At 36.4% G+C, this 13,142-nt stretch overlaps 1 protein-coding gene across 22 annotated transcripts in view; it reads right to left on the bottom strand.

Annotated features, from left to right (window-relative positions):
* KHDRBS2 (KH RNA binding domain containing, signal transduction associated 2) overlaps positions 1–13,142 on the bottom strand; it is a 591,382-nt gene that overhangs the window by 44,603 nt on the left and 533,637 nt on the right. The window lies entirely within an intron of this gene.

The raw sequence follows: 13,142 nt of genomic DNA, 5'->3' as shown, positions 1-13,142 counted from the left end.
TGTAGCACTCTTTCAAAAGACTGAGGACTCAATACTGGGTTTATGGTGACTTCTTATGTAATTCCTAAAGCTAAGTTATTTGGATCTTTCAATCCAAATTCAGTTTTTGTTTGAGAGCAGACTTCATACATGTAACTCTGGGAAGAGGAATTATGGACACAGACTAGAAGAAAGAAATACACCAACACTGACAGCTGATATATAATATAGTGATGATAATGGGCATACAACTAGAAAGAAACTGCAGACTGAGGCCAACTATGTAGGTAGAGCGTGTGTCCCTAGATAATTTGAGTGCCCCTAAGAATATTTTTGTACATTGTTCAGGAAGATTAAGGAAAAAAAAATTTAAATTGCACTCACTATATAAGGCAAAGGATAGTTATGTGCAATATAGAAAGATGATTAAAAGCCTATCAGCATAGGAAAAATAGCATTTAAGTGGTTTTCGGAGGATATCCTTCATCAGAACTTCTTTCTACAAATGATATCTAATAAGAAGTGAAAAATTTATTTCTTCCACTATTTAAAGTGCATGCTTAAATTTATTTCAATATTTGATAGGACATAAAAAAGAAATGAGAACCTAAATAGAAATAAGAAATATTACCTCTTCTCAGAATACAGATCTGCTTAGATCAGGGGTTGGCAAACCATGGCCATTGAGCCACATCGACTAGATGTCTATTTTTCTAAATAAAATTTTATGAAATGCAGGCATGCTTATTTATTTGCATGTTGTCTATGGTTGTTTTCACTCTATAAAGTTGGAGGTGAGTAATTGTGACAGAGACTATACTGTCTGCAAAGCCTAAAATATTTAGTCTGGGCTTTTATAGAATAGATTGACAGACCCCTGCTCTCGATCATCCTTTTTTTTGGAGATTGTGGATGTTGGTCTTTCTGATGTGATCTCTTGAGAACAGGAATTTACCCTTAAGCTTCCAGAATTTCTCTGCATTGACATTGTGGAAAAGAATTCTATGTATTTACTTGATTGGAATTAAATAAAACTTTTTTTTTTTTTAATGTACTAGAAGGGAATGGATTTTGCTTGCAAAGCTAGCAAGTGCCTTCTTGGCTTTATGTAATACGAATTTTACACTTTGATTATGAAAATCAAGAATATGTCAATGTCCTTGTCTTCTGGTGGTAAAATCTATCCCATTTTATTGATGTTTTTAGCAAAAGGAATGTAATACTTTTTGCTCTATCTGCTCTAGAGTGTTAGAGATCCCTGGGTTGTAGGCTATGGGATTTAGAGACTGATATAATCTAAATTTCAAGTTTTTCCAGGGAATGGAAGTCCTGGATCCTTTCTCAGATGCTTCATGTTCTTGGTAGTTTCTGCAAAATAGTGAAACAGCATGAACAGTAACAGCAATATTTGTCATAGATACCACAATTTTGTCAGAACTTTTAAACTGGCATAATTTTGGGGACTTGCCCCAGAGCACAATAAATGTTTAATAAGAACCCATTGATTTGGGTTTACGTGACTTCTAAAGCTCTAGGGCAGCTAATATGTGGGCTCACATCTTTCATTTCCTAACTTTTGGCTAACGTTAAAATGGGGAGGGTCTGTTTCCAGTGCCTGGAAAAAATGCAGTGCCTAGAAGGGGGTAAGCACAGTGAAAGACTGCATGAATGAAAGGATGAATGAATGAATAAATTGAGTAACTATGAGGCAGAAAGAGCTTCCAGTGACAACCTTAAAAACTGTAATACTTGAGCTATTTAAAACTTGACATTAATTTTAAAAGCTTTATAACTAGAAATATTATATTTTAAAGTCACACTTCTTACCCAAGAGACTTAGCTAAATAACAGAAGTATTTCACAACTGGATTTCATAAAACAATCATAGTGGAATCCCATTACAAAAAAAGTGTAAAAGCAGGTTGCATTGCACAAAAATGTGCTCTTATAATTCTCTGTAGTCAATTCATACTGTGTTCTTTCTTCCTTGCTGAAGGCTAGGAATGGGAAATACTGTTAGTCTATGATAACTATAATCAGAAAGACTGCCAAAATGAATTCCTACCCAATGAAAGTTTTAGATTTTCTAAGATTCTTTACCATGAACAGAAGAATCAAAGCTCTATTTCACTTAATTCATGTTCTCAATAATAATACTGAATTGAGATCAGGAAAGGTATTATTTCTATTTGTGCCAAATTTCCTTGATCTATATTTTTCCTAATATCAGAATGTTTATACATAGTCACACATTTACCATTACCACATGATAATAAAAGCCAGCTTCTTTCAGTGAAGTTATCTTCTTAGAATCTAGACTGGAGAGCACTGACTTAATGGATGTTTTTCTTTCATCATTGTATAGTGTCATTGAGCCTTATGTGATTAGCCAGTCCCCTCACTAGCTACCATTGTATTTCTCCACTGTAAGTATCAGAGATAGAAGTGATTCTTAGAAATCAAAAGAAATTCTAATGTAAGTCTATCGTAGAACCTTGTACATGGAAATGACCCAAGCACAGGAAGAGACGAATCATTATAACATCCTTATGATGGGAATTCTCTAAAATTTGAAGTATAAATAGCCCCATGAATAAACTTAGAAATTGTCTGTCTTCTTTGGGCTCTACTATGCAGCAGACAAGGTGGATTTAAAATATTTTAGGGAGGGGCACTGGGTGACTCAGTTTAGCGTTGACTTTTGATTTTGGCTCAGGTCATGATCTCAGGGTTGTGAGATGAAGCCCTGTGTCAGTTCTTTGCTGGGTGTGGAGCTGTTTTGATTCTCTCTTTCCCTCTGCATCCCCCCTCCCCACCAAAATAATCAAAATAAAATAATATTTTAGGGATTCATACAAATTTTGGAGTCCCTGCTAATGGTTACTAGTCTCATGATGTGGTCTAGGATTCATTTTAAATGTCATTACAGACAATGAGATTTAGACATAATCTTTCTTTGTCCTTTAGGAAAATAATAAAGGATGTAAGATGCTCTCAGTATCAGGATCATTGTCATATGAGAAGAATTAGCTAGACTATGGATGTGAATGAGCAATTAAATAACAAATTATTCCTCAGAGAATGTGCAAAATAACTGTCTGCCAAATTGAAATTACAGGAATGGTTTATAGAATTGGAGAGCTGGAAACAGGAAAGGAAGAAATGAGAAACAGCTTCAGTGACTTGATCAAATTCCCACCATTTCTAAGCTTTCCAATTCAGATTTTAATGTACCCTATACTGTATGAAATAAGGAAGGAAGGAAGCAAAGAAAGCATTCATTAAATATTTTTTTTCCTTTACTAAAATTCTCCCACATGCTAGTCATAGTACTAAGCTCTGAGTATGAGGATACTTTAAGGAGTTTTTAGGAGATCACAAGACAACAGTACTATGAAATTTCATAGATTAGAACACATTTAGAATTGATATTTGAAGAAAATGCTAAGGAAAGCCTAGAGGAGGGAACTACTAATTTCCTTCATTCAATTGAACTTCGATTGAGCTCTAACATCTAATCATCTCAAAGAAGTAATTTTCTGAGCAAATACATAGTGTACCTAAAAATTCAGGTACTATTTAACCTGCTTAAGAGAATTCACTTTAAATATTTTCTTATATTAATTATTTTGTATTATCCAGCCTTGTTTCTTTTTTTTAATTTTTTTTATTTTTTTAATTTATTTTTATTGGTGTTCAATTTACCAACATACAAAATAACCCCCAGTGCCCGTCACCCATTCACTCCCACCCCCTGCCCTCCTCCCCTTCTACCACCCCTAGTTCGTTTCCCAGAGTTAGCAGTCTTTACGTTCTGTCTCCCTTTCTGATATTCCCCACACATTTCTTCTCCCTTCCCTTATATTCCCTTTCACTATTATTTATATTCCCCAAATGAATGAGACCATATAATGTTTGTCCTTCTCCGATTGACTTCCTTCACTCAGCATAATACCCTCCAGTTCCATCCACGTTGAAGCAAATGGTGGGTATTTGTCATTTCTAATAGCTGAGTAATATTCCATTGTATACATAAACCACATCTTCTTTATCCACTCATCTTTCGATGGACACCGAGGCTCCTTCCACAGTTTGGCTATTGTGGCCATTGCTGCTAGAAACATCGGGGTGCAGGTGTCCCTGCGTTTCATTGCATCTGTATCTTTGGGGTAAATCCCCAACAGTGCAATTGCTGGGTCATAGGGCAGGTCTATTTTTAACTCTTTGAGGAACCTCCACACAGTTTTCCAGAGTGGCTGCACCAGTTCACATTCCCACCAACAGTGTAAGAGGGTTCCCTTTTCTCCGCATCCTCTCCAACATTTGTGGTTTCCTGCCTTGTTAATTTGCCCCATTCTCACTGGTGTGAAGTGGTATCTCATTGTGGTTTTGATTTGTATTTCCCTGATGGCAAGAGATGCAGAGCATTTTCTCATGTGCGTGTTGGCCATGTCTATGTCTTCCTCTGTGAGATTTCTCTTCATGTCTTTTGCCCATTTCATGATTGGATTGTTTGTTTCTTTGGTGTTGAGTTTAATAAGTTCTTTATAGATCTTGGAAACTAGCCCTTTATCTGATATGTCATTTGCAAATATCTTCTCCCATTCTGTAGGTTGTCTTTGAGTTTTGTTGACTGTATCCTTTGCTGTGCAAAAGCTTCTTATCTTGATGAAGTCCCAATAGTTCATTTTTGCTTTTGTTTCTTTTGCCTTCGTGGATGTATCTTGCAAGAAGTTACTGTGGCCGAGTTCAAAAAGGGTGTTGCCTGTATTCTTCTCTAGGATTTTGATGGAATCTTGTCTCACATTTAGATCTTTCATCCATTTTGAGTTTATCTTTGTGTATGGTGAAAGAGAGTGGTCTAGTTTCATTCTTCTGCATGTGGATGTCCAATTTTCCCAGCACCATTTATTGAAGAGACTGTCTTTCTTCCAATGGATAGTCTTTCCTCCTTTATCGAATATTAGTTGACCATAAAGTTCAGGGTCCACTTCTGGGTTCTCTATTCTGTTCCATTGATCTATGTGTCTGTTTTTGTGCCAGTACCACACTGTCTTGATGACCACAGCTTTGTAGTACAACCTGAAATCTGGCATTGTGAGGTCCCCAGATATGGTTTTCTTTTTTAAAATTCCCCTGGCTATTCGGGGTCTTTTCTGAATTGAAGCAGTCATCAAAAACCTCCCAAGACACAAGAGTCCAGGGCCAGATGGCTTCCCAGGGGAATTTTATCAAACGTTTAAAGAAGAAACCATACCTATTCTACTAAAGCTGTTTGGAAAGATAGAAAGAGATGGAGTACTTCCAAATTCGTTCTATGAGGCCAGCATCACCTTAATTCCAAAACCAGACAAAGACCCCACCAAAAAGGAGAATTACAGACCAATATCCCTGATGAACATGGATGCAAAAATTCTCAACAAGATACTGGCCAATAGGATCCAACAATACATTAAGAAAATTATTCACCATGACCAAGTAGGATTTATATCTGGGACACAAGGCTGGTTCAACACCTGTAAAACAATCAATGTGATTCATCATATCAACAAGAGAAAAACCAAGAACCATATGATCCTCTCATTAGATGTAGAGAAAGCATTTGACAAAATACAGCATCCATTTCTGATCAAAACTCTTCAGAGTGTAGGGATAGAGGGAACTTTCCTCAACATCTTAAAAGCCATCTACGAAAAGCCCACAGCAAATATCATTCTCAATGGGGAAGCACTGGGAGCCTTTCCCCCAAGATCAGGAACAAGACAGGGATGTCCACTCTCACCACTGCTATTCAACATAGTACTGGAAGTCCTAGCCTCAGCAATCAGACAACAAAAAGACATTAAAGGCATTCAAATTGGCAAAGAAGAAGTCAAACTCTCCCTCTTCGCCGATGACATGATACTCTACATAGAAAACCCAAAAGTCTCCACCCCAAGATTTCTAGAACTCATACAGCAATTTGGTAGCGTGGCAGGATACAAAATCAATGCCCAGAAATCAATGGCATTTCTATACACTAACAATGAGACTGAAGAAAGAGAAATTAAGGAGTCAATCCCATTTACAATTGCACCCAAAAGCATAAGATACCTAGGAATAAACCTAACCAAAGAGGTAAAGGATCTATACCCTAAAAACTATAGAACACTTCTGAAAGAAATTGAGGAAGACACAAAGAGATGGAAAAATATTCCATGCTCATGGATTGGCAGAATTAATATTGTGAAAATGTCAATGTTACCCAGGGCAATTTACACGTTTAATGCAATCCCTATCAAAATACCATGGACTTTCTTCAGAGAGTTAGAACAAATTATTTTAAGATTTGTGTGGAATCCAGCCTTGTTTCTTAAACTGGATTTTAAGATCTATGAAAGGAGAGCCCTGTAGTGGCAGACATATAGGAAGAACACCATAAATATTTGTAAGTTACATATAAATAGATGATGTTACTAACTAAAAAGGAATTCTAAAATAAATTTTGTGAAATAAGTAAAACAGAATTCTTGAGAAATATGTTGTATACAATTAGGTTATAGTTTTGCACATATTTGAAATATAGTAATATTTCTTTTAAAAATTACTCCACCTGTTTTGTTTTTATTTAGACTGATTTTTTTTCCCAGTTGAGTCAAGTTTTATGGATTTCTATACAGTGTATCTCCATTACATGCTAATAAGCATCACTGTGGAACATTTTACTTTGATAAAGGTGTATAAAATACCCAGGTAACTCTTCCTGTGCCTTCGAAGTTATTCTAGTGACTTCAAAATTTTCTGCATCTCAAATACTCTGCTCTCAGTAGAATCAGATCTTTTAAGTGGTGTGCATTTCTCAGTGTGCTCTCTCACTCCCACCCTGGGACCAGCTACTTTGGGGAGCATTCAGAGAGTGAAAGAAAAATCTGGATGATATTTAAGGTTGCAAAAGTGGTGTTTTCTGTTCCAGAGATACTATAAACATTTTGGTGGGGAAATTGAAACATAGGAACAAGGCACCAATTTGAGAAAAGTCAGCATTATTAGTACCTGGAAAGTAAACTTTTAGTGTTTATTTTCAGAAATAGGTTTAAAATGCTACCTTCGGAGCAACTTAATTTTAGGACCCAGTTTAGAAAGGATATAGGATGCCATGGAGATTATTGAGGGTGCACCTCTTATGTTCACAGTTTGCTAGACCTACATAGCTAGCTAGTTGTTTATATATATCTGAGATCTGAAAAAGAATCTAGGGATGCCTGGGTGGCTCATCGGTTGAGCATCTGCCTTCTGCTCAGGATGTGATCCCTGAGTTCCGGGATCGAGTCCCCAGGCTCCTGCATGGAGCCTGCTTCTCCTGTCTCTGCCTCTGTCTCTGCGTCTCTCATGAATAAATAAATAAAATCGTTTTTTTTAAAGGAATCTAAAAAAAATTGTTTAACTCACCACAACACAAAGGGAGAGCTCATGCTCTTTACTGTTGGTATACTGTAAGCCAATATGCAAAAACCACAACTAAAGCTGGAAACCTAAGTTAATCTCTATTGTTACAACCACTAGTGTCTCAGATAAGGTTGATTAGAATTCACCTGGCTCTGAGCCACTCCATTTGTTGGTCTCAGTTAAATTTCTGATCTCTCTCCTTAAGGAATATCATTCTCTTTAAAAGCTCCTTTCAAATATATACTTACATGTTGTGTTACTATATTTATTCCCAAAGAGATTATGTTAGATGTTCTGTATAACTCACCATGACAATATTAATTTTCTTTATTTAATTTTTAAATACCTATCCTATTAAAAAAATTAAGATATTTACTCTCATCACATTTTCCAAAGGCCAAACACACTGTGAGGCATTTTATGTGTATTGTTAGCAAATATTCACAATTTTCCTGTAAGGTAGGTGCCAATGTTGTCTTCCTTTTAAAGATCAGAAAATTATAGCTCAGAGAGTTAGTTTGGAAGATCCAGAAATTTTTTAAAAAGATTTATTTATTTATTTTTGAAGGTGGGGAGGGACATAAAGAGAGACTCTCAAGCAGATTCCCCACTGAGCACAGAGCCCAACTCTGGGCTCAATCTCACGACCCTGAGATCATGACCTGAGCTGAAATCAAGAGTTGATGCTAAAAAAAAAAAAAAAAAAAAAAAAAAAAAAAAAAAAAAAAAAGAGTTGATGCTCAACTGATTGAGCCACCCAGGTGCTCCAGAAGACCCAGAATTTTTGATCTATAACTGTCTTACCATTTTCCATCTCTCCTTTCATCTGAAAGAAGATCCTGGCTTCCACTCTTTTTCCTTTTCTTGCCTGGAAAATAGGACTTCTTTTATTCTAATTCCCTTGAATTATATAATAACTGGTGATTACAACAATAATTAATTAGCTAAATAAATGAGAATGTAGTTAAGAAGAGTGTGGGGCTGCTTGAGCTGAATTTGTTAAGGTGCAAATCTAAGTGTTCATTCATCTAAGGTAGAAAGCAAGGTTGTCCGCTCTGCTCTGATCATTTTAAAATATTAATGGAATGTTGGAACCTAATGGTTCAACAGTTTTATCTACACAGTTTGTATTGCCTCTATGGGTAATTGCAGAGATTACTGCTTTAAGATTCAGAGGGTAAAACATTGTAGTACTGAAGGGGAAATATGGATGACTGGTATCTGTTTTCACAGATGAACATAGTGAATTTTGTTCCAAGAAGAGTTACCTTTGGGTTCACCATCAGTTATGCTTTCAAGAAATTTAGTCAGCTTCTGGGAATCATTTACAGCTTTTATCACTGTTTCACATTTTTAATTAGATATTCCCTCTTTGAAAAAAGTAACACTTGGAATAATCCATCTAGAGATAGAGAGCTGGGCCTTTCTAAGCATTCTCTTCTCAACTCTAGAATTTTGTGATGCACATGGCAGGCACTTGGTAATTATTTATTGAATACATTAATTCTATTAAAATATTTTACATCTTCATTTAGTACTCATAAAGAAGCCACAGCCTTTCCTTGGGTCTCTTTGCTTCGAATAGGAGTCCCAAGGGTCTTGTGGCTAGGCCTGCATTTGAATTCTTGTTCTTCCTTTTTCTTACTGAAAGACTTCTTTGGCAAGTGGCAAGTTTCTTAATCTACATGCTGATGACAAATCTTAACTCAGAAATGGTTACAGACCATTCTGAGTTTCTGACATGCATATCTACCTGCCTATGAGGCATCTCCTCAGATGTTTCAAAGTCAACTTTTTCCAAAACTAAACTCATCTTTTTCTCCACACTACTTAATGCTCTTCCCAAGTTCTATATGGCAGATACTGATGCTACTACCTACACTTGCCTAGTTACTCACCAAAAATTTTTGGCATCCTCTCATCTTTGCCCAATCAATCCAACTACTCATCAAGCTTTGTCTTTTCTTCCTTAATATGTATTTAATTTATGTATGTCTTTCCATCAATACCAACCCTATTCCATGGCAAGCCATTCTCATCTTTGCCCAGAGTTCCCAGCTCTCTAGTTATCTTTTGTGTCTTTCCATGATTTTAAATGTGTATCTATCTATCTTTACTATAATATATTATACATATGTCTATCTGTGTGTATATGCATATATATACATATCTCTGTGTATAAATATGTATATATTTTCTAATATGTTTGTGTGTGTATGCATGTGTGTATACTTCTACCCTACATTACCTTCTAGCTGGAGGCACTTTTCTAAGTACAATTGGTTAGACGTGTTCAGTTTTTTTTTTTTTTAATTTTTATTTATTTATGATAGTCACACAGAGAGAGAGAGAGGCAGAGACACAGGCAGAGGGAGAAGCAGGCTCCATGCACCGGGAGCCCGACGTGGGATTCGATCCCGGGTCTCCAGAATCGCGCCCTGGGCCAAAGGCAGGCGCCAAACCGCTGCGCCACCCAGGGACCCCTGTTCAGTTTTTATAGCATACTCAAGCTCAAGTCCAATTTCCATAGCAAGGAATTCCATGCAAAGCTTAACATGATTGGATCCCTGACTTCATTTTAGACTATTGGAGTTGATGACTTTGGTGATCACCTAAAGTATAAGTATTCTACAATATTCACTGAAAAAAAATGTCTTGGGTCTTGAAATATGAGGAGTGTTGTTGAATTTTAAAGTTTTTTTTTTTTCTCAAAAAGAAAGCCATCTTGTTTTTGCCTGGAAGTGGACCACTTAGGGGGAAGAAATCAGTAGAACAAATCAGTTAAACGTTTCAAGTACAAAAGACCTAAACTTTAGATACCTGTTACATTTTGGCAAATGAATGATCTCATTTTGCTTCATATATTGAGAAAAAGCTTACATTTTCCTTAACAACTAGCAAATGTTTATGGATTAGCATTTTGGATCACTTATTTTTATTCATCTTAAGAATGATAATGATTAATCTTTAAAAAAAAGGGAGGGGCAGCTCAGGTGGCTCAGTGGTTTAGCACCTCCTTCAGCCTAGGGTGTGATCCTAGAGACCCAGGATCGAGTCCCACATCAGGCTCCCTGCATGGAGCCTGCTTCTCTCTCTGCCTGTGTCTGTGCCTCTCTCTCTCTCTCTCTCTCTCTCCATGTGTCTCTCATGAATAAATAAATAAAATATTTTTATTTTTATTTATTTTTTAAAAATTTTTATTTATTTATGATAGTCACACACACAGAGAAAGAGAGAGGCAGAGACACAGGCAGAGGGAGAAGCAGGCTCCATGCACCAGGAGCCCGACGTGGGATTCGATCCCGGGTCTTCAGGATCGCGCCCTGGGCCAAAGGCAGGCACCAAACCACTGCACCACCCAGGGATCCCTAAATAAATTTTTTTTTTTTTTAAAGAATGATAATGATGATTTCTGGTAGTGATCCCACAAACCAGAGACGGGCTCAATCTTTTGGGACTTCTTAAGAGCTTCTCTTGGCTCCTGGGGAATTTATCCTAAATACTAACATTTTCTCAAAAGCAGTGAGATTCATTTTAGTCTTTGAAGAAGTTCTTAAGTGAATCCCTAAGAAGCTTTCGAAAGTAGATATTTCCCATTAGTCACCTGGACCATGAAACAGATAGATTCCAAAATCCATTTGTTGACATAAAATATAAATACGAATGTTTAAAATATGATTCATACTAAAAATATGTGTGGATAAATTCAGAAAGACAGTTTGATAAATATGTGAGTTATCTATAATGAGGAAAACTGTAGAAACTTTTGAGGTTAAAATTCTGAAATACATCTGTGGCTCAACTAGTTAGTACTTGACATTTTTCTATTAACTTTAAGCCACCTCAGTAAAATGTGGGTCTGTGGCCATGGCTGGGTTTTAGAACTTGAGAATTAAATCATCTTCCAGGTTCTTTTTCAGTGTAGGTATAGAAATTCTAGGGCCATTTTTCTTAACCTTTCTCCATTCTTATACATATCCTTGTTTAGTATCAAATTTATTTCATGTATATACCTACTTTCAAATCACTGGAATTTACTTCATGTATATATCTATTTTGAAGTCATTGCATGATTTGACAATCTTATCTTCTGTGGCTAAGCTTAAGTTATTGGAATTATTTAACTTCTGATTGTGAGCTCCAGGAAGGTAAAAAACAAACAAACAAACAAACCTGCCCAACAAACTTGAGGCTGTGCCAGGAGTAGCATTCCAAGTAGTTTGGTTTGCAAAGAGTGATTTTTACTAGCTTTCATGTTCCCAGATACAGTCACTATGATTGGGAATGTTAGGAAAAATCACCGCAGTTCAAATATGCTGTGATTAGTGTATTAACTTCTCCTCCTGTGATACAGTTTTTACATTGTCTGCTCTGTTCTAACCCCCAACCCCCACATTTTATACAGTCTCATATTAATAATAAGTTGACTTTGTACCATTTCACTTCTAGTTATCATCTATTAACAACAAATTACAGATTAACTGATTTAAGCTTATATTTTTTTCTTGATTCTATTGTGTAATATCTTGCAGATATAGAATAATAAAGGCCAGTGGTTCTCAATATTTTAAAATAAATATGAAAAAAAAATAAATATGTTTCCATCTTCTTACTTTGGAGTTAGGATCTTATCTAAATAAAAAGGAGATAAAGAATCCAGTTAGAGGAAAGGATTCCCTAAATGGAAGGTACAAAAAAAAAAAATGGTGAATGATAATTGAACACAATGTGGAAACTTTTCTGACTTGCATTTAAAAAATACTTCTACTATTGTAAATAAAGTCCAGAGTCAATCAAAAGCCTGCAGAAATCAGCCACAGACTTGTTTTATACATAAGGACTTTATGAGAAATAATGGAAGAATAAGAATGATGATATGAAATACTATTTTATAATTCTCTTCTCTAAGAATTCCAATAATGCCTTTAACTCAGTGAAGGAGGTAGGCTTGGTGACATAGCTTCATAGACATAGACATAGCTACTGAATTTGTAGCTATTTGATTGCCTTACTCCTTTGCAACATCTGTCATTCCTATACTTGAGAACAGAAATGAGACCAGAGTTTATTGTAAGACCAACACCAAGATATGGGAGTTACAGAAAACCAGATTTTAAGCTCAGCAAAATGTTAACCTGGCTGTTTGACCAACTCTAACTCTAACCTTTTGCCTCAACAGGCCTCTGCCTACTTTCCCAGGTTGGTGCTCTCATCTTACCCCCTGTATTAAAAAAAAAAAATACACTTAGTGACCCTTTGTCCCCAGTTTGGACACCTCTAAACTCTGGAATTTCCTGGAGTAATGGGAAAGTCTTGTTATTCATGATAGGCTCCTCTGACTGCACCTGATAGTTCATGCCAATGAGATGACTCAGGATGGGGGCTGGTCACACCTGAAAGACCAACAAGAAGATTAGAGGGTTTGGGTGTTAACCACATGATATCAGCCCAAGCTGGAGAGGAAAGAAGGCTGGAGATGGAGATGATTCAGTCATTCTTGCTACATAATGGAGTTGTAATAAAAATTCTGGGCACTGAGGTTTGCGTGAGCTTGGCAATACCTTGTGTGTTGGTACACATCGGTATGCCAGGAGGATAGTGCCACCTTCAAGATTTTGAAAGCTTCATGTTTGGGGTTCTCCCAGACCTTGCTCTATGTATCTTCTCTTAGCCAGGTTCTGCGTTCTTTCCTTTTGATCTAATAAAATTAATTGTAAGTTAGAGCCTTTTTCTTCGTT

Source organism: Canis lupus, chromosome 7 (assembly GCF_048164855.1).
Source record: "Canis lupus baileyi chromosome 7, mCanLup2.hap1, whole genome shotgun sequence".
Taxonomy (NCBI): domain Eukaryota; kingdom Metazoa; phylum Chordata; class Mammalia; order Carnivora; family Canidae; genus Canis; species Canis lupus.
This window is presented reverse-complemented; position numbering and strand designations above follow the sequence as displayed.